General features: G+C 45.1%; 1 protein-coding gene across 7 annotated transcripts in view; it reads left to right on the forward strand.

Annotated features, from left to right (window-relative positions):
• LOC124616187 (ankyrin repeat domain-containing protein 1-like) overlaps positions 1–23,238 on the forward strand; it is a 126,307-nt gene that overhangs the window by 73,432 nt on the left and 29,637 nt on the right. The window lies entirely within an intron of this gene.

The following is a 23,238-nucleotide window of genomic DNA, read 5'->3' on the forward strand; positions in this document are numbered from 1 at the left end:
TGTGTCCCATCTACAGCACCACCTGGCGGAAATCGCCCTCGGCCATCTTCTGTGTCGCCGAGGCGCACTGTTGGTGGCCGGTCAACTGGCCGATCGTTGGTGGCAGGAGCTGCTCCTGACCAACCTATGGATCAGGATCTTCTGCCTTCGACTGAATGCCATTCCATGCTGTCGGTCGCAAGCTCTGAGCAGTTGTTGAGTTGACAGCACCCTTGGTGCCGTTCCTCCATTTTCTGTTCACCCTATGTCCATTATCCACTGGAATATCCGCGGCATTCGCGCCAATCGGGAGGAATTGTCAATCCTCTTACGATCCTACTCGCCGGTCATCTTCTGTCTTCAGGAAACAAAGCTGCGTCCCCATGACCGCTTTGTTCTCCCTCATTTTCAGTCCGTCCGATATGACCTCCCCTCAGTTGAAGGCACTCCAGCCCATGGAGGACTCATGATTCTGCTCCATGATACTCTTCATTATCACCCAATCCCCTTAAACACTTCCTTCCAAGCTGTCGCCGTCCGTCTTTCCCTTTCTGGATACACGTTCTCTCTTTGTACGGTATACATTCCATCGTCTACACCAATGGCACGAGCTGATCTCCTTCATCTTCTTGATCAGCTTCCACCCCCCTATTTGCTGGTTGGGGACTTCAATGCCCACCACCCGCTTTGGGGATCTCCACATCCTTGTCCACGTGGCTCACTATTGCTAGACGTCTTCCACCAAGCGGATCTAGTCTGCCTCAACACTGGGGTCCCTACATTTTTGTCTGCCTCCACGGCAAATTTATCCCATTTGGACCTTGCGGTCGGTACTGTTCCGCTAGCTCGGCGCTTCGAATGGTTCGCCCTTGATGATACACACTCGAGTGACCACTTTCCATGTGTTCTTCGACTGCAGCCTCAACTGCCATATATGCGCTCGCGACGCTGGAAGTTTGCCCAAGCCGATTGGACACTTTTTTCGTCTCTAGCGACATTCGATGACCGTCGCTTTCCCAGCGTCGACGATGAGGTCACACATTTTACCGACGTTATTCTCACAGCTGCGGAACGTTCAATACCACGCACCTCCGAATTGCCCCGGCGCCCTCCAGTTCCTTGGTGGAACGAGGCCTGCCGTGACGCAATACGTGAGCGGCGACGTGCTCTTCGCATTTTCCGTCACCATCCAACTTTGGCCAACTGTATCCGATATAAGCAGCTCCGTGCGCGATGCCGTCGCGTCATCCGCGATAGCAAGAAGGCAAGCTGGAAATTCTTTACTAGCTCATTTAACAACTTCACTCCCTCCTCGGAAGTTTGGAGTCGGCTTCGACGGTTCTCAGGCGCGCCTAGTTTCTCCCCGGTCTCTGGGCTCACTGTCGCGCATGATACCTTAGTGGACCCCGTCGCAATTTCTAACTCATTGGGTCAGCACTTTGCTGAGATTTCGAGCTCTTCAAATTACCCGCCAGCGTTTCTCCCGAAGAAACGTGCAGCAGAAGTGCGGCATCTTGCTTTCTCCTCTCAAAATCGCGAAAGCTACAATACTGTTTTCTCCATGCGCGAACTCCAACATGCACTCTCTACTTCTCGCTCCTCCGCCCCAGGACCGGATGGTATCCATGTCCAAATGTTGCTGCATTTATCAACCCATAGCCTGCGTCACCTCCTTCGCCTTTATAATCGAATTTGGACCGACAGTACCTTTCCCAGGCGATGGCGGGAAGCTATTGTCGTTCCCGTTCCGAAACCTGGAAAGGACAAACATCTCCCCTCTAGCTATCGCCCCATTTCTCTCACGAGTAGTGTCTGTAAGGTTTTGGAGCGTATGGTGAATTACCGTTTAGCTTGGTGGCTGGAGTCCCGCAGTCTTTTAACACCAGCCCAATGCGGATTCCGAAAGCATCGTTCTGCTGTTGACCATCTTGTTGCTCTCTCCACTTATATCATGAACAATTTTCTCCGGAAACGCCAAACGGTAGCAATATTTTTTGATCTGGAGAGAGCGTACGATACCTGTTGGAGGACAGGCATCCTCCGCACACTGTTCTCTTGGGGCTTTCGAGGCCGGCTGCCCCTTTTTCTTCGCGAATTTATGGCAGAGCGCACATTTAGGGTGCGGGTGAACACTACTCTCTCCCGTACTTTCTCCCAAGAAAACGGGGTACCCCAGGGCTCCGTGCTGAGTGTTGTACTGTTTGCCATCGCCATTAATCCAATTATGGATTGTCTCCTTCCTGATGTCTCGGGCTCCCTCTTTGTGGACGATTTTGCGATCTACTACAGTTCTCAAAGGACCAGCCTTCTTGAAAGACGTCTTCAAGGATGTCTCGATCGCCTCTACTCGTGGAGCATCGAAACCGGCTTCCGTTTCTCACCCAGTAAGACCGTTTGTGTTAATTTTTGGCGACGTAAGGAGTTTCTTCCGCCCTCCTTACATCTAGGTCCTGTCAACCTTCCGTTTTCCGACGTCGCTAAATTCTTGGGTCTTATGTTTGACAGAAAACTGTGCTGGTCCTCCCACGTTTCCTATCTTTCGGCTCGCTGTCTGCGTTCCCTTAACACCCTCCGTGTCCTGAATGGTACCTCTTGGGGAGCGGACCGGGTGGTCCTTCTCCGCCTCTATCGCGCCTTAGTGCGCTCGAAATTGGATTATGGAAGCATAGTCTACTCCTCTGCTCGGCCGTCTATTCTTCGGCGTCTCGACTCTATCCACCACCGTGGATTACGTTTAGTGTCTGGAGCTTTTTACACCAGCCCTGTGGAAAGCCTTTATGCTGAGACTGCTGAACCTCCGCTGTCCAATCGGCGGGCAGTCCTTCTGAGTCGTTATGTTAGCCATCTGTCTTCCATGCCTGCTAATCCAGCCCATAACCTTTTTTTCGACGCCTCCTTTGATGTCGGGTATGCAGGCAGCTCCTCCTCCCTACTACCCCCGGGAGTCCGCTTCCGTCAACTGCTCCATTCTCTTTCCTTCCGCTTTCCTAAAACTTTCTTGACAACTTGGGGTACAGCACCGCCTTGGCACCGTCCCCGGATCGACTTGCTCAGAGACCTATGTCAATTTCCCAAAGATGGTACCCCTACACTTGTTTACCGTCGGGCATTTGCTGCTCTATGTGCACAAATGACGGAAGCCACATTTATTTACACCGATGGCTCGAAAACATCGTTAGGTGTAGGGAGTGCCTATATTGTTGGCGACACCCCAAATCACTTTCGGCTTCCCGACCAGTGTTCGGTTTATACTGCAGAGCTTTACGCTGTTCTCCAGGCTGTCCACTACATCCGCCGCCATCAGCGGATACAGTACGTAATCTGCTCAGATTCTCTCAGCTCTCTCCTAAGTCTCCAAGCTCTTTACCCTGTGCACCCTCTGGTCCACCGGATTCAGGACTGTCTGCGCTTGCTCCACCTGGGGGGCGTCTCAGTGGCGTTCCTCTGGCTCCCGGGACACGCTGGTATCGGTGGAAATGAGGCGGCCGATATAGCGGCCAAGGCTGCAGTCTCTCTTCCTCGGCCAGCTCTTCAGTCTCTTCCGTTTACCGATCTACGGAGCGGTTTATGTCGCCAAGTTACTCATTTATGGCATGCGCATTGGTCAACACTTCCCCACAATAAATTGCGGGAAGTGAAAGCCGTTCCTTGCGCTTGGACCTCTTCCTCCCGAACGCGTCGTCAGGAGGAGGTAATTTTAGCTCGACTCCGGATAGGGCACTGTCTTTTTAGTCATCGACATCTTTTAAGCGGTGATCCTCCCCCACTCTGTCCCCACTGCTCTCAGCTGTGGACGGTCAGACACCTTTTAATTGAATGCCCCTATTTTAATCCGTTACGCTCCCGTCTACAGCTATCGCCTGATCTATCGTCGATTTTAGCAGATGACACGCGCTCAGCTGACCGCGTTCTACAGTTTATTAGTGACAGTGAAATGACGTCAGTCATTTGAAGCTTTTTTTTGTGGACAACCAACCCCTTTCTATAGTGGACTTTTAAGCATTCCTTCTGCCTTTAGTTTCTCCAATTTTCTGACTATGTTTCCATTGCTGCTGATTTTAAATTTCGTTTTTTTCCTGTTTTCTACGTCACGGGCTGGGCGCTAATGACCATAGAAGTTTTGCGCCCTAAAACCACAAACAAGACAAGACTGTTGTAGTGGCTAGATAATGTGTCTTGCGTATCTCTCACACTAGCACTACGTCAGTCAGTGTCGCACGATAGTTAGAGCGACCTTGACGCTGTACCGGGTGCTGTGGCATATCGAGAAGTTTCGAGCCTGTCGGCACACAAGTATTGTTTGCCAATCCCAGGCCTTCCAAATTCTTCAAAATAAATTTGTTCGTGACGTCAAAAGGTAAAGCTTCATCTCTAAGTGTAAGACAAACCCTTTAACTGCAAGACAACCCATATATGCTCTACTACACAATGTAAAAGTGTTGACTTTGGCAGCATTAGTTTAATCTGTGAATATAAGATGATCCTGTATTTTTTTGAATGATGAATTTTGGAAAAAAAACTAATTTTATAATTGTATATAAAAAACAAAGATGAGGTGACTTACCGAACAAAAGCGCTGGCAGGTCGATAGATACACAAACAAACACAAACATACACACAAAATTCAAGCTTTCGCAACAAACTGTTGCCTCATCAGGAAAGAGGGAAGGAGAGGGGAAGACGAAAGGAAGTGGGTTTTAAGGGAGAGGGTAAGGAGTCATTCCAATCCCGGGAGCGGAAAGACTTACCTTAGGGGGAAAAAAGGACAGGTATACACTAGCACACACGCACATATCCATCCACACATACAGACACAAGCAGACATATTTGTCTTTAAATATGTCTGCTTGTGTCTGTATGTGTGGATGGATATGTGCGTGTGTGCTAGTGTATACCTGTCCTTTTTTCCCCCTAAGGTAAGTCTTTCCGCTCCCGGGATTGGAATGACTCCTTACCCTCTCCCTTAAAACCCACTTCCTTTCGTCTTCCCCTCTCCTTCCCTCTTTCCTGATGAGGCAACAGTTTGTTGCGAAAGCTTGAATTTTGTGTGTATGTTTGTGTTTGTTTGTGTATCTATCGACCTGCCAGCGCTTTTGTTCGGTAAGTCACCTCATCTTTGTTTTTTATATATAATTTTTCCCACGTGGAATGTTTCCTTCCATTATATTAATTTTATAATTGGGTAAATAAAATCTTAATTAATGGTGAATTTATTGTTACGGGACATTTGTTAATTGAAACTTTTTCCCCAACCTTTCCTAATAATACACAAGTCTATACTGCACTGTATTTAATTTCTTTTTAAACAGAATCCCCTAGGGTGAGGTGAAATTTTAAATGTTTAATCTTTTTGCTTGTTTTCTTATGGTCATTTAACAGTGTTAAATTTTACATGTTTGCAAGGAGACAAAAATTTACAACTTGTTAAATAAAACCTTTCCCAGACTAAGTCTAATTTTTTGGGTCCTTGCACCTTACCCTCTCTACTTCTCACTTGTGGATGTATTTCACTTTTAGTTGGTCAGGTATTTGTAGTTTATACTTCCTACCTTGTATCCGCTGGCAGCTTTGTAGACATTTGCACCAGAACTCAAAACTTCATTCAGAACCCTAGAGATAAGTGCATAGACTATGCAAAAATTATTTCTACTTCTAGTATTTGGGGCAGTGAATTTACTCTTACTATTGACCACAGGGACCAGTAAGGAGTATGCATATTTGTACATAAGTTTGGGAACACAAGCAGAAGAGAGTGACTTTTTCCAAAGTACCTGTTCATCCTCTAATATACATATTATATAAGTAATCTGGAAGTAATTCCCATCAATGTCACCAAAGATAACTGATGATTAACATGATTGTGATAAAAGCTTAACATCAAACTGGCTTGCGATCCCATCCAACACATTATTGTGTCAGAGAGGAGCTTTCTGTGTGGATATAAAATTGATGTGAAATACAAAGTTGTTTTAGAGATCTGTTACGAAATGTCTGCAGTTCCATCCCTTTTGCAGAAAGCGAATGCAAGAAGTTTGTAATATTTATACGTATGAAGATAACAAGCCTAATGAATATAGCCTACTTGATTAAAGTCTGAATCCCAGTGGCACTGTGTTTTAATGGACACAATCCATATATCAGGATGAAATAACTTCACTCTTTTACATTGTCTGCTGTCCAGCATGGTGGAGGAGAATCTTACTCATGCAACTGGCAACACACAAAATCCATAGGAAAGATAAATCTGTCATTAGCTCAGTGTCACTGTGAACACAAAAAAAAGAATACTAGTCATGATGGTGGTAGTGGTTGTATCCTCCATCCTCCAGGTCTCACTTTTACAAGGATGTTGAACACGCTGTGATGCTAGATTGAAGAACAAACAAAAACAAAGAAGTTACAGTCAATTACATATTCTTCTAGTCTAAGAAGGATGAGGCAGGCAATCAGCTGTGGCCTTACAATGGGAACTATCCCAGCATTTACATGAAGTAATTTAAGGACAACACAGATAACCTAAATCATGATGTCCTGATGAGAAATTGCAGCCTCTATCCTGAATTTGTGGGCAGTCTGTTTAAAAGGGCACTACTTCATCTAGTTTACTCTGATATATAATACAGTTTTGTTTGTATATTCTTTAGAAGAAGATATTTAACAATGCCAAAAAAAAATCTAGCATCCTCAGTACCGATCACTGTAAAACACCAGGTTGCATGCTTGCGCCAAGTATAACGCTCACACTTTGCTTGACACTAACTAGTGTTACCCTCTGAGAGGATTTTTAGTTTTAACCGTGTGTTTGTCTAATAGATAATTGGCATCGGACAGTAATTTTGTGTATGTGGCAGTTAATAGAAAGACTTAACAGGCTTTACTTTGGAGATGATAAAAGTAGTGAAGTTCATGTGAATGAAACAAAAAATGGTTGCCAGCCTAATTAGGCATAATAATTTGAAGTATTGTATCCATAGAATATAAATATGATTTTGCAAAAATGACTGTCATTAATTCTCTCTTTGAATAATGCACAGGATACTCACAACTACAGGGCAAACTAAGATGTGGATAGCAGTAGTTATTATTTGCATAAATTATTAATCATAGGAAGACAAATGGCACTCAACACACAATAATAATAATAATAATAATAATAATAATAATAATAATAATAGGTGATTTAAATGATTAATGGAAAATCTCCTATAAAGATGTGAAACAAATACTAACAAAGAGATAGAGGGGCTGGCCAGTACTTACCTCAATAGTTACTATAGTAATCATTAATCAACTCTGCACTGAGATGTTACCACAGTACACACTGGACTGTAGTTGGGCATGAAAAGAGTTCTGATTTAGCCAACAAATACATACCACAAATGAACTTAAATTATGCTACACATACACTTATTATGCTCCCATTTTTAGAACTCACAGATTTCTCTTAAAAGCAACTAAAATCCCAATTATCTTTTAATTGGAGAAAAGATTACTATGGGAACCCACAAACTGTTACTTTCTCTACAGGCTAACTCTGTAATTATTTTATAAACAAATTGTAATTCACTAATATTAATACCTAATCCCACTTGAAATAGTTTATATTTTTTATCCTGTTTAGCAATTTACTCAATCACTAAGCTTAATTAACTGCATAAAATAGTTCATGGTAATAATAAATGCAAATTAACGTTTCATATAAGTTCACATTATGTGCCTTTTTCATCACCTGTGAAGCAGGTATTATTACATTAACACTTACACACTCTGGCACTGATCTTTTGCACATTCTCATTTTAGAGCCATTCCATAATACCAAAAGCACCAACCGACAGCCGAATCCACATCCAAGGCAAATTTTCAATATATATATATATTAGCTTCCAAATGCCTCACTTGGCACCCTCGATGTTAACCATATGACGGCTAGCCACTGACTGCGTACCATTCTCATCCAGTAGCCACCCAGATCGACCATCGAAACCACCTTTTGTCATGCGCCAAGCCACTTCCATTTTGGAGGGGGTTCCGTACATCTTTTATACTACACAATACAAATCCCCTTAGCATGAACCAGCACTCAAAGTACAATTTCTCTTTTATGAACAGACGTATATTATAAAATTCCGTTATTTTTAAATATCCTTTAGTTTTTTCAATACAAATAATAAACTTTCTCTCTTACAATTCAGTGACCTTCATTGGTAAAAAACCACCACTTCATAGTCACATACATACAGTTTCATAGTATAACCTTCTTACAATCAATATTGGTGTTAAACATGCCCCATGTTTCATTGAGGTCTCCTGACAGGGATACATCAATGAAACATCAGTAACACCTGTGCGGTGTCGAGGAGTCAAAAAAAAGGCAATCCAGCCAGAGTTGGGTATAAAAAAAGTCACAAAATACACTAAAATACGATAATTTTACGCACATCATTATCAAAACAAGACATAAGCATTCTTATTCAATCCTATAGACCTTTGACAATTCACTCTCATTTTATGAGACAATAAGTTAATCAAGGCTTTCTGCATTATGAAGAAAATTGCATAGTATTAATGAAAAATGTAGGTATACATACACAAGTATATACGTAACAATGTGACAAGAAATTTTACACTTCATACATCGTATAGGTTATAGCATGGTTATGAAATTATTAAGCTAGAAATTTTTCAATGCTGCTTCTAATACAGGGTGTATACAGCCCGGGACATCCGGGAATTTTTTCATTCGGGAAAAATCCGGAATTTTTTCATTCGGGAAAAATCCGGGAATTTTTTCATTCGGGAAAAATCCGGGAATTTTTTCATTCGGGAAAAACCCGGGAATTTTTAGAATTCCGGGATTTTTCATAGTTTTAGATTTCAGTTAAAGTTTTGTAAGTTTGACATGTAAGATCTGATATGGTGGCAAAGAAATTTAGCCCACTACTGCTTAGTTGTATAGAAAATGGGTAATTTACACAATGCACAGACCAGTTTGCCGACACCGAAAAGTGTCAAAGGCTTTAGGTCGAAGATTATGCAGCATGTCCATAACAACTAATGTGCATTCGATGTGCGTGACATCACAATTGTTTACATCTCTAATAGATCACTAGAAAATATTACGAATAGTGGCTTGAGAAGCATTACTTTCAAAGTAAATTTCCACGCAAATTGATTTATGTTACATGTGAGAATGTGCAGTGAATTTCTTAAATCACAGGGCGTTATAACTCTCATTCAAAACATAACACTTTAAGGATCAGCCATTTGTAAAATTTCGGGCCAAGAAGTTAAGTCATTTTTTACTGGCACGTTTGTATTTTATATGACTTAATGTGTAACACACGCCTAAAGAAGACCGATCTTCAAGTTAGTTTTCATATTTAATGTTGTTATTTCATAGATAAAAAATTATGCAATCGATGGCAAAAAGTATAATTGACCTTCAAAAAACTGCATAATGTGTTACTGAGCAATATCATAAGTCTCTCCATGCCAGAACACTTCGACTTTTCTATAGTGTAGAAAAGACGAAGTGTTCTGGCATGCAGAGCAATACCAGTTCGCTTCTTTTCTACTTTTTTTGCCAGTGAATTGCCTTGTCATCTGCGAACAGCTCTAACATTCGCTACTACTTTTTCCTAAGTAATCCTATAAATGGAGAACAGAAGGCAGCACCAGTCAAACGACAGGTAGCGGGACGTCCCTACCTTGCTCTCGTACAAAAGTAGTCCACTTTTAGAGCGAAAAGCTGTGTCAAGCGGAGCTACTATATTCCCCGCTCTAAAATTTGCTTTCAGTAAAGACAGTTGTGTCTTTTACCTCTTAGATTCCTCAATTTTTCTGATTTTATTTTTGTTTTTATTTAAATAAAAAAGCTTGCGGTTTAATCATTGTTAAAGACCTTTAATTAATTTCTTTCGTTTTAGAATAATAAGAGATTTTTTTCTGTAAAATATGTTGTGCATTTTTACAGTCTTTCCTTTCCGGATTTTCGCGTTGCTAAATTTCACATCTGATCTTTATTTTAATACTTAATTTCTTAAATTAGGTTTATTTTTGAATGAACTTATTCTTGACGGTGAACCCAATCCTGACGTGGTCCACACCCAAAAGATTGGATTCTTTGTACAAATTAACTGACGGCGAGATCTTCATCGGCTGGACAAATCGTGTCATCGTTGTCTCCATTATCTCTGTCAAAGCAGAGTGGAGGAACGGTGCTAGTGGCCAATCGGATTGGAAATCTTTTAGGAAGGGTGTCAAGTCTCCAGCAAGAGTCTTGGAAAAAAGCAATTTTTGGACCGAGTAGCTTGTCCTTGAGGTGATCCTCCATTACTCTGTAGCTAGCCCAAATTTGTTTTTTTTTTTTTTCCTTCCATCTTTGCAACAAATTTTCGCAGAAACGGAAGCATTACTAGAGCTCGCTAAGCAGCTTACACATTCTCCAGCCATCGGATCGCGCAAAACTTTAAGGGCAACAGTTCCGATTCCGTTGTCGAAATATACAGAGCTCTTCTGGCAGGGACATCCTTAAAAGGATTGTACAAGGCACGTAAAAAGTGAATTATCATCCACTGTTTTTCCTGAATTGCGGACTTGAAGGCGCCGTGAACAACGTGAAGCCCACAAGTTCCAATTTCCAATAAAACGGTGTCTATTCATTCAATTTGTTTAAAAAAAATTTTAAGTTCCCTTAAGAACACAAAGTTGACGTTTGGGCCATCTATCGATACGTGTAAAAGTTTTTTCATTGCTTCGCCTGGAATTTTTTTCTTGCAGGACTCGAGTAGCTTAGCTGCCTTCGAACTGCCTAGAAAAGCCGATGCGTAATAACGGATGCACACTAGATTTTTCTTAAGTGTCCCAATAACGCACTAAAATGCCAATCTGGATGTTTTTGCACATCTTGTTCAAGGATTCGTCAAAAGAAACAACAATCCGTGATGTGTTTATGAGGTCATATTTAATTTCAGACTCAATATATTTTTTAGTCCATATTGCACGATGTAACTGATTTTGTCCTTTTGTAAACGCATGCTCTTGGGCCCTTCACTGACGGGGAAGATTGCGAGGAAAGTAACACATTGTTCGCAGAACTACGCAGTGACTTGTGTGAAATGATGCACTCCAAACACCACAATATTTCCGCCTTTGTTACTTCGTCCTTTATTGTCATCCGATCAATTCCTCTCAGTTTATCCCCGGGTTTTGACACTGCAGTGACATCCTTCTATGAAGGCACAGCAATTCCAGCAGCCAACGCCACTGTTGTTGACCCAGCTGAATCTGCAGATGTGGTAGTGGAAGTAGAATCTGTCTGGTGAGTTGAAGTGGTCGCCGCCGGTCGGGTGTAGACGTACAAACTTGCTATGCTCCTCATGGAAGCTGCTTTCGCGACATGCTTCTTCGATTTTGTCATGTGACTTGTAAGAGCCGATCCTTCCATAGTACAGATGTTAATGAGGGTCCCTGGACATAATCCACATTTAGCACTATAAAGGCCTGTCGGTCCTTTCACCAACCAGTCCTTGAATGCTGGATCTGAAAGCTAGCTATCTTGAAAACTAATCGACATGGCGCAGTCGCAATGATTGTTGGTGGGCAACCTTTATTGGAGAAAGAGGACTGCCTCTCATTATTACGCATAATGAAGTATGAATGAGTGTTACCTACCTTATTAGTATACAAAACTTTGCCTCTCACGTGCGCAGAACTGAATTCAACTTGAGCCGAGCTCACTGACTACTGACAGACTGTGTGCGCACTGACTACTGACAGACTGTGTGCGCACTGACTACTGACAGACTGTGTGCGCACTGACTACTGACAGACTGTGTGCGCACTGACTACTGACAGACTGTGTGCGCACTGACTACTGACAGACTGTGTGCGCACTGACTACTGACAGACTGTGTGCGCACTGACTACTGACAGACTGTGTGCGCACTGACTACTGACAGACTGTGTGCGCACTGACTACTGACAGACTGTGTGCGCACTGACTACTGACAGACTGTGTGCGCACTGACTACTGACAGACTGTGTGCGCACTGACTACTGACAGACTGTGTGCGCACTGACTACTGACAGACTGTGTGCGCACTGACTACTGACAGACTGTGTGCGCACTGACTACTGACAGACTGTGTGCGCACTGACTACTGACAGACTGTGTGCGCACTGACTACTGACAGACTGTGTGCGCACTGACTACTGACAGACTGTGTGCGCACTGACTACTGACAGACTGTGTGCGCACTGACTACTGACAGACTGTGTGCGCACTGACTACTGACAGACTGTGTGCGCACTGACTACTGACAGACTGTGTGCGCACTGACTACTGACAGACTGTGTGCGCACTGACTACTGACAGACTGTGTGCGCACTGACTACTGACAGACTGTGTGCGCACTGACTACTGACAGACTGTGTGCGCACTGACTACTGACAGACTGTGTGCGCACTGACTACTGACAGACTGTGTGCGCACTGACTACTGACAGACTGTGTGCGCACTGACTACTGACAGACTGTGTGCGCACTGACTACTGACAGACTGTGTGCGCACTGACTACTGACAGACTGTGTGCGCACTGACTACTGACAGACTGTGTGCGCACTGACTACTGACAGACTGTGTGCGCACTGACTACTGACAGACTGTGTGCGCACTGACTACTGACAGACTGTGTGCGCACTGACTACTGACAGACTGTGTGCGCACTGACTACTGACAGACTGTGTGCGCACTGACTACTGACAGACTGTGTGCGCACTGACTACTGACAGACTGTGTGCACACTGACTACTGACAGACTGTGTGCACACTGACTACTGACAGACTGTGTGCACACTGACTACTGACAGACTGTGTGCACACTGACTACTGACAGACTGTGTGCACACTGACTACTGACAGACTGTGTGCACACTGACTACTGACAGACTGTGTGCACACTGACTACTGACAGACTGTGTGCACACTGACTACTGACAGACTGTGTGCACACTGACTACTGACAGACTGTGTGCACACTGACTACTGACAGACTGTGTGCACACTGACTACTGACAGACTGTGTGCACACTGACTACTGACAGACTGTGTGCACACTGACTACTGACAGACTGTGTGCACACTGACTACTGACAGACTGTGTGCACACTGACTACTGACAGACTGTGTGCACACTGACTACTGACAGACTGTGTGCACACTGACTACTGACAGACTGTGTGCACACTGACTACTGACAGACTGTGTGCACACTGACTACTGACAGACTGTGTGCACACTGACTACTGACAGACTGTGTGCACACTGACTACTGACAGACTGTGTGCACACTGACTACTGACAGACTGTGTGCACACTGACTACTGACAGACTGTGTGCACACTGACTACTGACAGACTGTGTGCACACTGACTACTGACAGACTGTGTGCACACTGACTACTGACAGACTGTGTGCACACTGACTACTGACAGACTGTGTGATTTGAAAGGCGAGTGAGGCACGTTTGACAACACTGTCTCTGCCAAGCAACACTCAGCGTTAATTGTGATATTATTAGTAGCGCTGCGTTTGTTGACCCTTTAAGAAACTCTGAACGACAAGACTTATCAACCAGTGCTACTCCAGTATCCTGTTGCAAGTTTCTAGCTAATTTTACATGTACAGCACAGCACCTCAATTATAAAGACGAAAGATATTAAGTCCACCGCGCTCATAGATGAAAGTTCTGAAGGCTTCGCCACCTTTTCGTTCTAGCTTATTATTCCTTACCATGAGGCTGCTTCTTCCCCCCCCCCCCTCTCTCTCTCTCTCTCTCTCTCTCTCTCTCTCTCTCTCTCTCTCTCACTCTCTCTCTCTCTTTCTCTCGGCCACTATTGGTTACTTGCTCTCGTCTCCCATCCATGATATCTAAGTTACGAACTCTGCCGGTTACGAACGACTTGGCCTCCAAGTTACTTTACAGCTGAGGCACTCTACTGTAGGTAAGATTTCCGAAGTGCTTTAGGACTTGGTAGACGTTCTGTTCTACATATACCGATTCTAATCTAAAGCCTAGATTCTTTACCAGCGTACATGTTGATTTACTTGTAGAGGAATGATTTACCTGCTTAATTTTAAAATATGGTTTTACTTGACATCCAGTATATTGATAATGTCGCTTTTTATGTATCCCTCCGTACCTAGAAACGTAATAAATGCCGTTTAGCTGTTATTGTTGTCTTCATGTTATGTTTTCTTGCTGTTCTTTGACGTGCTTTCGAGCCCCCTCTCCATATTTTTCTGCTAATAAAGTCCACAGTAAAGGAAACAGTAATTCAGCTTTTACATGCCTTGTAAAACCTATTTAAGGATTTCCATTCCAGAGTAGCTCTGTATATTTGGACCATGGGATCGGAATGGTTGTCCTTGAAATTTAGGGTGATCCGATGGCTGGAGAACTTAGACCTTGCGGAGTGCGCTCTAGTAACTGCTTCTGTATCTGCGAATGTTTGTTGCAAAGCACAAAAACCTGAAACGTGCTAGCTATACGGTAGTCTATGATCATCTGAAGAACATGCTACTCGGCTCAATAAACTCGTATTTCAAGACTCTTGCTCCAGACTTTGTTTTTGTTTACTAGATATCTGCCACCTAGTATTTTCCTGTAATACTGTCTCGGCGTTTTTTCTTCTCTCTTTTTTTTTTACATATACCAAGTTATATTTTTTGGCATTGGATGTATAAACAGCAATTGTTTTAGTTCTATTTAATCACGGTAACAGCGGCTGTTTTACTATGGTGTTTCACGGTATTGGGATTTTGAGCAGGCATGTAACGATGTTAGCTGCTGAAAGCGATGGCTCGTCTTTCATGTGATCGATTGCTGGCTTGGTCATATCAACTCGCCTCGCCTCACCTCACCATCTGAACTCGCAGCGATCTCTCTTCCCTCTTCATCCAGTCACTGGATTGCTTTGTATTGACCAGCTGACGCTGTGGTGACTGCTCCTATTCTGTCCCATCCTTCATTGCCACTCCAGTCCCAGTCAGGCAGAACGCAGAATACTCGCAAAGATCTCTAGACCTTGCTGTGAGTGGCTCTGAGCACTATGGGACTTAACTTGTAAGGTCATCAGTACTCTAGAACTTAGAATACTTAAATCTAACTAACCTAAGGACATCACACACATCCATGCCCAAGGCAGGATTCGAACCCGCAACCATAGCGTAGCGCGATTCCAGACTGTAAGCGCCTAGAACTGCTCGGCCACCCCGGCCGGCTGCTGTGAGTGTTCGCAGCCTTACGTCAGTGGGTGTTCAAATGTTGTACAGTAAATTTGGGGTTTCAAATAAAAACAATGTAAAAGTTGTTGCATCACTCTTCAACAAAACATGACACCGACATCACTTTGTAAAGATTCTCCTAAATCGCTGCAGCCATGATCACGAAATAAAAACTAAATAAATTGTGGTATCGGAAAACGGCTTATGGAAAGGTTAGTGGTTTTATACTTTCGAGCACTTTAAGAAACGAAATCCAGCAAAAAACACCGCATTTTGGAAAGATCTACGATTCGCATCGGCATTTGAACTGCATGTTTGCGTAATACGAAAGTAGATGTATGAAATACATCAAATACAGAAGCTAAGTTTCCGAAGCATTCTTAGGTTCCTGCCTAACTATCCCCTCCGAGAAAAAACACAGCAAAACATTGTTAATGCCCAATATTATATGTGAAAGTTCAGCTTTTCGTGAAGATATAGTGTACTTACATACCTTTAACCGATTAACCTTTCGTCTTTGTGTGGTCGCGCTACTTAACAATGATGCTGCTAGTGGTTGATTACATAACATGTCACATGCTCTGAACGAGGCCCACGAGAAAGACAGGCCGCGGCACGTACGTCACGAAGAACGGCCTGAGCTCACTCGTTCCCTTAACTCAGCAGGAAAAATGCGTTTGTAAATCTGTTAAACCGCAACTGGGCGCGTGCATACTAACGAGAATTGCATCTTGTACCGGAATCCATTATTATGAAGTCTTACTGATTACTGTTTGTACAACGAAATTTCAAATCAATTCTCGATAGAAATGGTATAACCGCTCGTTTATAGCATTTAGTCTCTTCTTCGTAACAGTTCTCCTTTCACTGAAGATGTGGTACATTACGCAACTGATAATCGTTTTGGCGTGATTTTAATTGCCAAATTAGGGCCTGTTATAGGCCTGTGCACTTCTTATCATTGTAGGACTAACAACAGTGGATTCCAATAGATGATGCAATTCTCATTCGTACATACACATCTAGTTACGAGTTAACCGGTGTAGAAACGCACTTTGCTGAACTGAGTGAGCTCGGCCCACCTTCGTAATGTGCGCGCCGCGGCCTGTCTTTCTCGTAGGCCTCGTGCTCTGAATAACTGCCGTCAATCATTAGCGAGATCACGTGACATGAGCTATGACTGGCTGGGCTGACAAAAGTGCATCGCTCAACGCAATCTCTATTTTAGAGCTTCGGAAGCTACCGTGCTGTAATTTGTGGAATTTGTGTATATACTATTGCAATACGAAAGTAAATTCTGTGTGTTTTGTCTCGCATCAAACATCTTTCCAAACTCATTGTTTTTCCTGGATTTCATTTCCTAAAGTGCTGGGACGTCCTCCGCCGGTATAAGACCTTTACGATTCAAAGGACTGATAGGTTTTACGGCTCCGAGGGAAAGTATACTGTTGCTTAACACTGATGTGTATTCACCCGCTTTATACTCAATTTCATCCGGGAGAAATTGTGTTTTTAACCGGGAAATCCAGGAAAAATCTGGGAATTTTTTTTTCTTGTCCACGTAGACACCCTGTAATATTTCTTTTCTCACTGCCCTTACTTGACACAGACAGTCCATTTTAGAAAAACAATAGTAAAAACACACATAATATTAATTAAGACAATAACCAAATAATTTTACTGCCTGTAATAGCGTTTGGCAGTCCGTGTTTGCAAAATTTTCAACACTGTGTATTCATTATAAGGTACAAGGAGGGATGTTCGACACCAATTTACAAAACAATACTTCAAATTGTTTTCATTCGTGAAAACATAATGAAATATTTTTTAATATGATAAGTTTACTTATATATGTGAAATAAAAACTCCATGAACGATTGAAAGTGACGTATTAAATGATAGGAAATTTTTTCCATACAATGTAGCCAACTGGCGAACTTCCCTCCCAGGGAGGGAATTTCGCCTGAAATCAAATTTTGTTTACTTTAAATTCTGCTGTTTATAAAATTCACTTGAAAATTCTACAGGACATAAAAATATAATTTTAGATAATTTTTGTGACATTCGTGCACGTTAATCTGTATCACAGTTCAAGTCATTACAAACCGTACACAAGCCACACTTAGCCACAGACTGATTGTCACAGTCCATGGAACCAGTTCTGGCAACTTACACACTGGTACCTCTCCACTCGCCTTGCTCTTGGATCGTAGTAATCTTCTCCACAGTCTTTGCAGGTAGAAGATATGGCACATTAACGTTTCTTGGGATTCAGTGTTACTCCACTGCACTTAGGCAGCAGCTCTTTGTTTTTGCTGTGTCTACTTTTTCTTTGAACAGGTTCCGATGTACTTGCTTGTTCGTTCCCACTGCTATCTGTGTTCATCATGGAGTTATTTCCATCTTCGTTGGAAGAGAAGAGCTTCCGAGTGATCAGAACTGCTGACAAATTCATCGAATTTGTTATCCTTTCCCTCTGGAGTTGACATCAGGTCATGAAAAGAAACACTGCGAATATCGTTGCTCTCCAGGTCATTTTGAGATGTGCTTGCAGAAACCTGTTCGAGAGGAACTGGATTATCTGAGACAGTGATTGGTGCAAAAGCTTCCTTTGGCATGGCTTCCGGATTAAAAGGGTGAATCCCGGTTGCCTTAAAACTGGAAATGGTGTTGCTTGGGGCTGCCGTCTTCAACCAAGCCTCTGTAATTATTGTTGGAAAATAGATCTCCCGCACAGGGCGTCCAGGGTATCGTCATCTAAAGTTGTCTGCAGCTTTGTTCCAATACTCTTTGAGTGCTCGGAATAAACTTTTATCCAGGGGTTGCAGCTCATGAGAGCAATGAGCATGCAGATAGACAATTTCGATGTTGGATATTTCCGCTATATTCAAGACTGCTTTGTCCAAATGGCTTTAGTGTCCATCCAGAATGAGTAGTGCTTTTCCTGCTAGTCTGTGGCGCTTAAAATGTTCCATGAATCTGCAGAATGAATCTACCCCCCCAGGGGATCCACAACTCTTTTGTGGATACGTGCGTAGCGAGCACGGGGCCCCGAGCTAATGTGGCCTTCCTTCCTTTCCGGGCTGCATACCTTCCCTTTCCGCATCCTTCCCCATCCCCTGTCTTCACCCCCCCCCCCCCCCTCACCTCTTGCTCTTTCCTTCACTTTCTCCCCCTCTGGGAGTATGGTTTGCGCCTACGTCCGGAGACGGACGCTTGTAAATGTACCGCATTCTTCTTCTTCCTTGCTTGTATGTCTTCTTCCTTCCTTTGTCCATCTCCTTTCCTTACCTCTTCTCTTTACCCTTTTCTCCGCTGTGGCGTTTGAGACCCCCTCTTCTTTCCTTTCCCTTTCTCTTTCTTCCTCCCTGTGCGTGTCTGAAGGCCGACCCACGCACTTCCATGCGTAGCCGGTGACGGGGTAACGCGTAATTCCCCGCCCCGGGTAGACAGGTAGGACACGTACGTACCCCCTGGTAAAGGCCAGGCCCAGGGAGGGGTGATTACCCGAGCTGATACCTTCCGAAAGTGCCGATTGGTCCCTCCGTCCGTATGTCGGGAGGTGTGACCTGAGGTGTGAACAATCACCTAAGGCGGGTGTGCCCTCGGTGAGGGCCCCCACAAGGGAGGAGCGCGCCATCGGAGACGCCGGTAATCATGGGGGATTCTTCCGCAATGGTTTCCTCACCTTCCACTATGTCTGCTCACAAACGTAAGTTCACTGAGTCTCAGCCACAGACGGTTCTTCCATCGTTGCCACAGTTCCTTGTTGTTTCTCGGTCTGACGAAGGTCACGACTTTTCCACGGTCAACCCTTTCATTATTCAGAAAGGTGTCGACGCAATTGCGGGTCCTGTAAAGTCTTGTTCCAGATTACGGAATGGTACCCTGTTGTTAGAAACACACAGTGCCCTCCAGGCTCAAAAATTGCTGCGTACTTCTCTGCTCCACAACTTCCCTGTCCGGGTGGAACCGCACCGTACCTTAAATTCCTCGCGTGGAGTCGTTTATACACGCTCCCTCGATGGATTGTCTGACGAAGAAATTCAGCACTACCTGTCTGACCAGGGCGTCACCGCTGTTCATCGGGTTATGAAAAGGGTTGACTCGAACATCATTCCAACCCGCACTGTCTTCTTGACTTTTGACAAAGTTCAACTCCCATCAAAAATCAAAGCAGGCTATGAGATAATTTCCGTTCGCCCTTATGTCCCAAACCCTACGCGTTGCTATCGATGTCAGCGGTTTAATCACACCAGCCAGTCCTGTTCCAATCCGGCCAAATGTGTTACGTGTGGCAGGGATGCCCATGAGGGTGCTTGTCCACCTCCATCCCCTCGCTGCATCAACTGTATGGGTGACCACGCTGCTTCCTCTCGAGATTGCCCTGTTTTTAAGGACGAAAAGCTGATCCAGGAAATAAGAGTGAAGGAAAAGGTGTCGACCTTTGCTGCTCGAAAGTTACTCGCCAGTCGACAGCCCACCGTGCCTCAGAAAGGAAAATACAGCGCTGTCCTTGCTTCTTCTCGGCCAACAAAGGAGGCGGCCACGCAGACTTGCGACCTCACATTTAGTACCACGGTCGTCAGATCGGCCAGCGCAAAGATCGCCCGTTCAACCTCACCTCTTTCGCCTGCCCACTCTATGGCTCACCCTTCGTCGGGTTCTGCTAAATCTCGAGCCCAAAAGTCAGACGCCAAGTCTACAAAAAAAGAGCATTCTCGTGAAGAGTTTTTACGTACTGCAACTTCACAACCATCGGTTCCTCCTTCATCTAAACATACCTCCAAGAAGGCTACGAAGAAACACAGTTCCTCTCCTTCTCCGCCAAGGTGTGTCCCATCTACAGCACCACCTGGCGGAAATCGCCCTCGGCCATCTTCTGTGTCGCCGAGGCGCACTGTTGGTGGCCGGTCAACTGGCCGATCGTTGGTGGCAGGAGCTGCTCCTGACCAACCTATGGATCAGGATCTTCTGCCTTCGACTGAATGCCATTCCATGCTGTCGGTCGCAAGCTCTGAGCAGTTGTTGAGTTGACAGCACCCTTGGTGCCGTTCCTCCATTTTCTGTTCACCCTATGTCCATTATCCACTGGAATATCCGCGGCATTCGCGCCAATCGGGAGGAATTGTCGATCCTCTTACGATCCTACTCGCCGGTCATCTTCTGTCTTCAGGAAACAAAGCTGCGTCCCCATGACCGCTTTGTTCTCCCTCATTTTCAGTCCGTCCGATATGACCTCCCCTCAGTTGAAGGCACTCCAGCCCATGGAGGACTCATGATTCTGCTCCATGATACTCTCCATTATCACCCAATCCCCTTAAACACTTCCTTCCAAGCTGTCGCCGTCCGTCTTTCCCTTTCTGGATACACGTTCTCTCTTTGTACGGTATACATTCCATCGTCTACACCAATGGCACGAGCTGATCTCCTTCATCTTCTTGATCAGCTTCCACCCCCCTATTTGCTGGTTGGGGACTTCAATGCCCACCACCCGCTTTGGGGATCTCCACATCCTTGTCCACGTGGCTCACTATTGCTAGACGTCTTCCACCAAGCGGATCTAGTCTGCCTCAACACTGGGGTCCCTACATTTTTGTCTGCCTCCACGGCAAATTTATCCCATTTGGACCTTGCGGTCGGTACTGTTCCGCTAGCTCGGCGCTTCGAATGGTTCGCCCTTGATGATACACACTCGAGTGACCACTTTCCATGTGTTCTTCGACTGCAGCCTCAACTGCCATATATGCGCTCGCGACGCTGGAAGTTTGCCCAAGCCGATTGGACACTTTTTTCGTCTCTAGCGACATTCGATGACCGTCGCTTTCCCAGCGTCGACGATGAGGTCACACATTTTACCGACGTTATTCTCACAGCTGCGGAACGTTCAATACCACGCACCTCCGAATTGCCCCGGCGCCCTCCAGTTCCTTGGTGGAACGAGGCCTGCCGTGACGCAATACGTGAGCGGCGACGTGCTCTTCGCATTTTCCGTCACCATCCAACTTTGGCCAACTGTATCCGATATAAGCAGCTCCGTGCGCGATGCCGTCGCGTCATCCGCGATAGCAAGAAGGCAAGCTGGACATTCTTTACTAGCTCATTTAACAACTTCACTCCCTCCTCGGAAGTTTGGAGTCGGCTTCGACGGTTCTCAGGCGCGCCTAGTTTCTCCCCGGTCTCTGGGCTCACTGTCGCGCATGATACCTTAGTGGACCCCGTCGCAATTTCTAACTCATTGGGTCAGCACTTTGCTGAGATTTCGAGCTCTTCAAATTACCCGCCAGCGTTTCTCCCGAAGAAACGTGCAGCAGAAGTGCGGCATCTTGCTTTCTCCTCTCAAAATCGCGAAAGCTACAATACTGTTTTCTCCATGCGCGAACTCCAACATGCACTCTCTACTTCTCGCTCCTCCGCCCCAGGACCGGATGGTATCCATGTCCAAATGTTGCTGCATTTATCAACCCATAGCCTGCGTCACCTCCTTCGCCTTTATAATCGAATTTGGACCGACAGTACCTTTCCCAGGCGATGGCGGGAAGCTATTGTCGTTCCCGTTCCGAAACCTGGAAAGGACAAACATCTCCCCTCTAGCTATCGCCCCATTTCTCTCACGAGTAGTGTCTGTAAGGTTTTGGAGCGTATGGTGAATTACCGTTTAGCTTGGTGGCTGGAGTCCCGCAGTCTTTTAACACCAGCCCAATGCGGATTCCGAAAGCATCGTTCTGCTGTTGACCATCTTGTTGCTCTCTCCACTTATATCATGAACAATTTTCTCCGGAAACGCCAAACGGTAGCAATATTTTTTGATCTGGAGAGAGCGTACGATACCTGTTGGAGGACAGGCATTCTCCGCACACTGTTCTCTTGGGGCTTTCGAGGCCGGCTGCCCCTTTTTCTTCGCGAATTTATGGCAGAGCGCACATTTAGGGTGCGGGTGAACACTACTCTCTCCCGTACTTTCTCCCAAGAAAACGGGGTACCCCAGGGCTCCGTGCTGAGTGTTGTACTGTTTGCCATCGCCATTAATCCAATTATGGATTGTCTCCTTCCTGATGTCTCGGGCTCCCTCTTTGTGGACGATTTTGCGATCTACTACAGTTCTCAAAGGACCAGCCTTCTTGAAAGACGTCTTCAAGGATGTCTCGATCGCCTCTACTCGTGGAGCATCGAAACTGGCTTCCGTTTCTCACCCAGTAAGACCGTATGTGTTAATTTTTGGCGACGTAAGGAGTTTCTTCCGCCCTCCTTACATCTAGGTCCTGTCAACCTTCCGTTTTCCGACGTCGCTAAATTCTTGGGTCTTACGTTTGACAGAAAACTGTGCTGGTCCTCCCACGTTTCCTATCTTTCGGCTCGCTGTCTGCGTTCCCTTAACACCCTCCGTGTCCTGAATGGTACCTCTTGGGGAGCGGACCGGGTGGTCCTTCTCCGCCTCTATCGCGCCTTAGTGCGCTCGAAATTGGATTATGGAAGCATAGTCTACTCCTCTGCTCGGCCGTCTATTCTTCGGCGTCTCGACTCTATCCACCACCGTGGTTTACGTTTAGTGTCTGGAGCTTTTTACACCAGCCCTGTGGAAAGCCTTTATGCTGAGACTGCTGAACCTCCGCTGTCCAATCGGCGGGCAGTCCTTCTGAGTCGTTATGCTAGCCATCTGTCTTCCATGCCTGCTAATCCAGCCCATAACCTTTTTTTCGACGCCTCCTTTGATGTCGGGTATGCAGGCCGCTCCTCCTCCCTACTACCCCCGGGAGTCCGCTTCCGTCAACTGCTCCATTCTCTTTCCTTCCGCTTTCCTAAAACCTTCTTGACAACTTGGGGTACAGCACCGCCTTGGCACCGTCCCCGGATCGACTTGCTCAGAGACCTATGTCAATTTCCCAAAGATGGTACCCCTACACTTGTTTACCGTCGGGCATTTGCTGCTCTATGTGCACAAATGACGGAAGCCACATTTATTTACACCGATG

This window comes from Schistocerca americana, chromosome 5, assembly GCF_021461395.2.
Source record: "Schistocerca americana isolate TAMUIC-IGC-003095 chromosome 5, iqSchAmer2.1, whole genome shotgun sequence".
Taxonomy (NCBI): domain Eukaryota; kingdom Metazoa; phylum Arthropoda; class Insecta; order Orthoptera; family Acrididae; genus Schistocerca; species Schistocerca americana.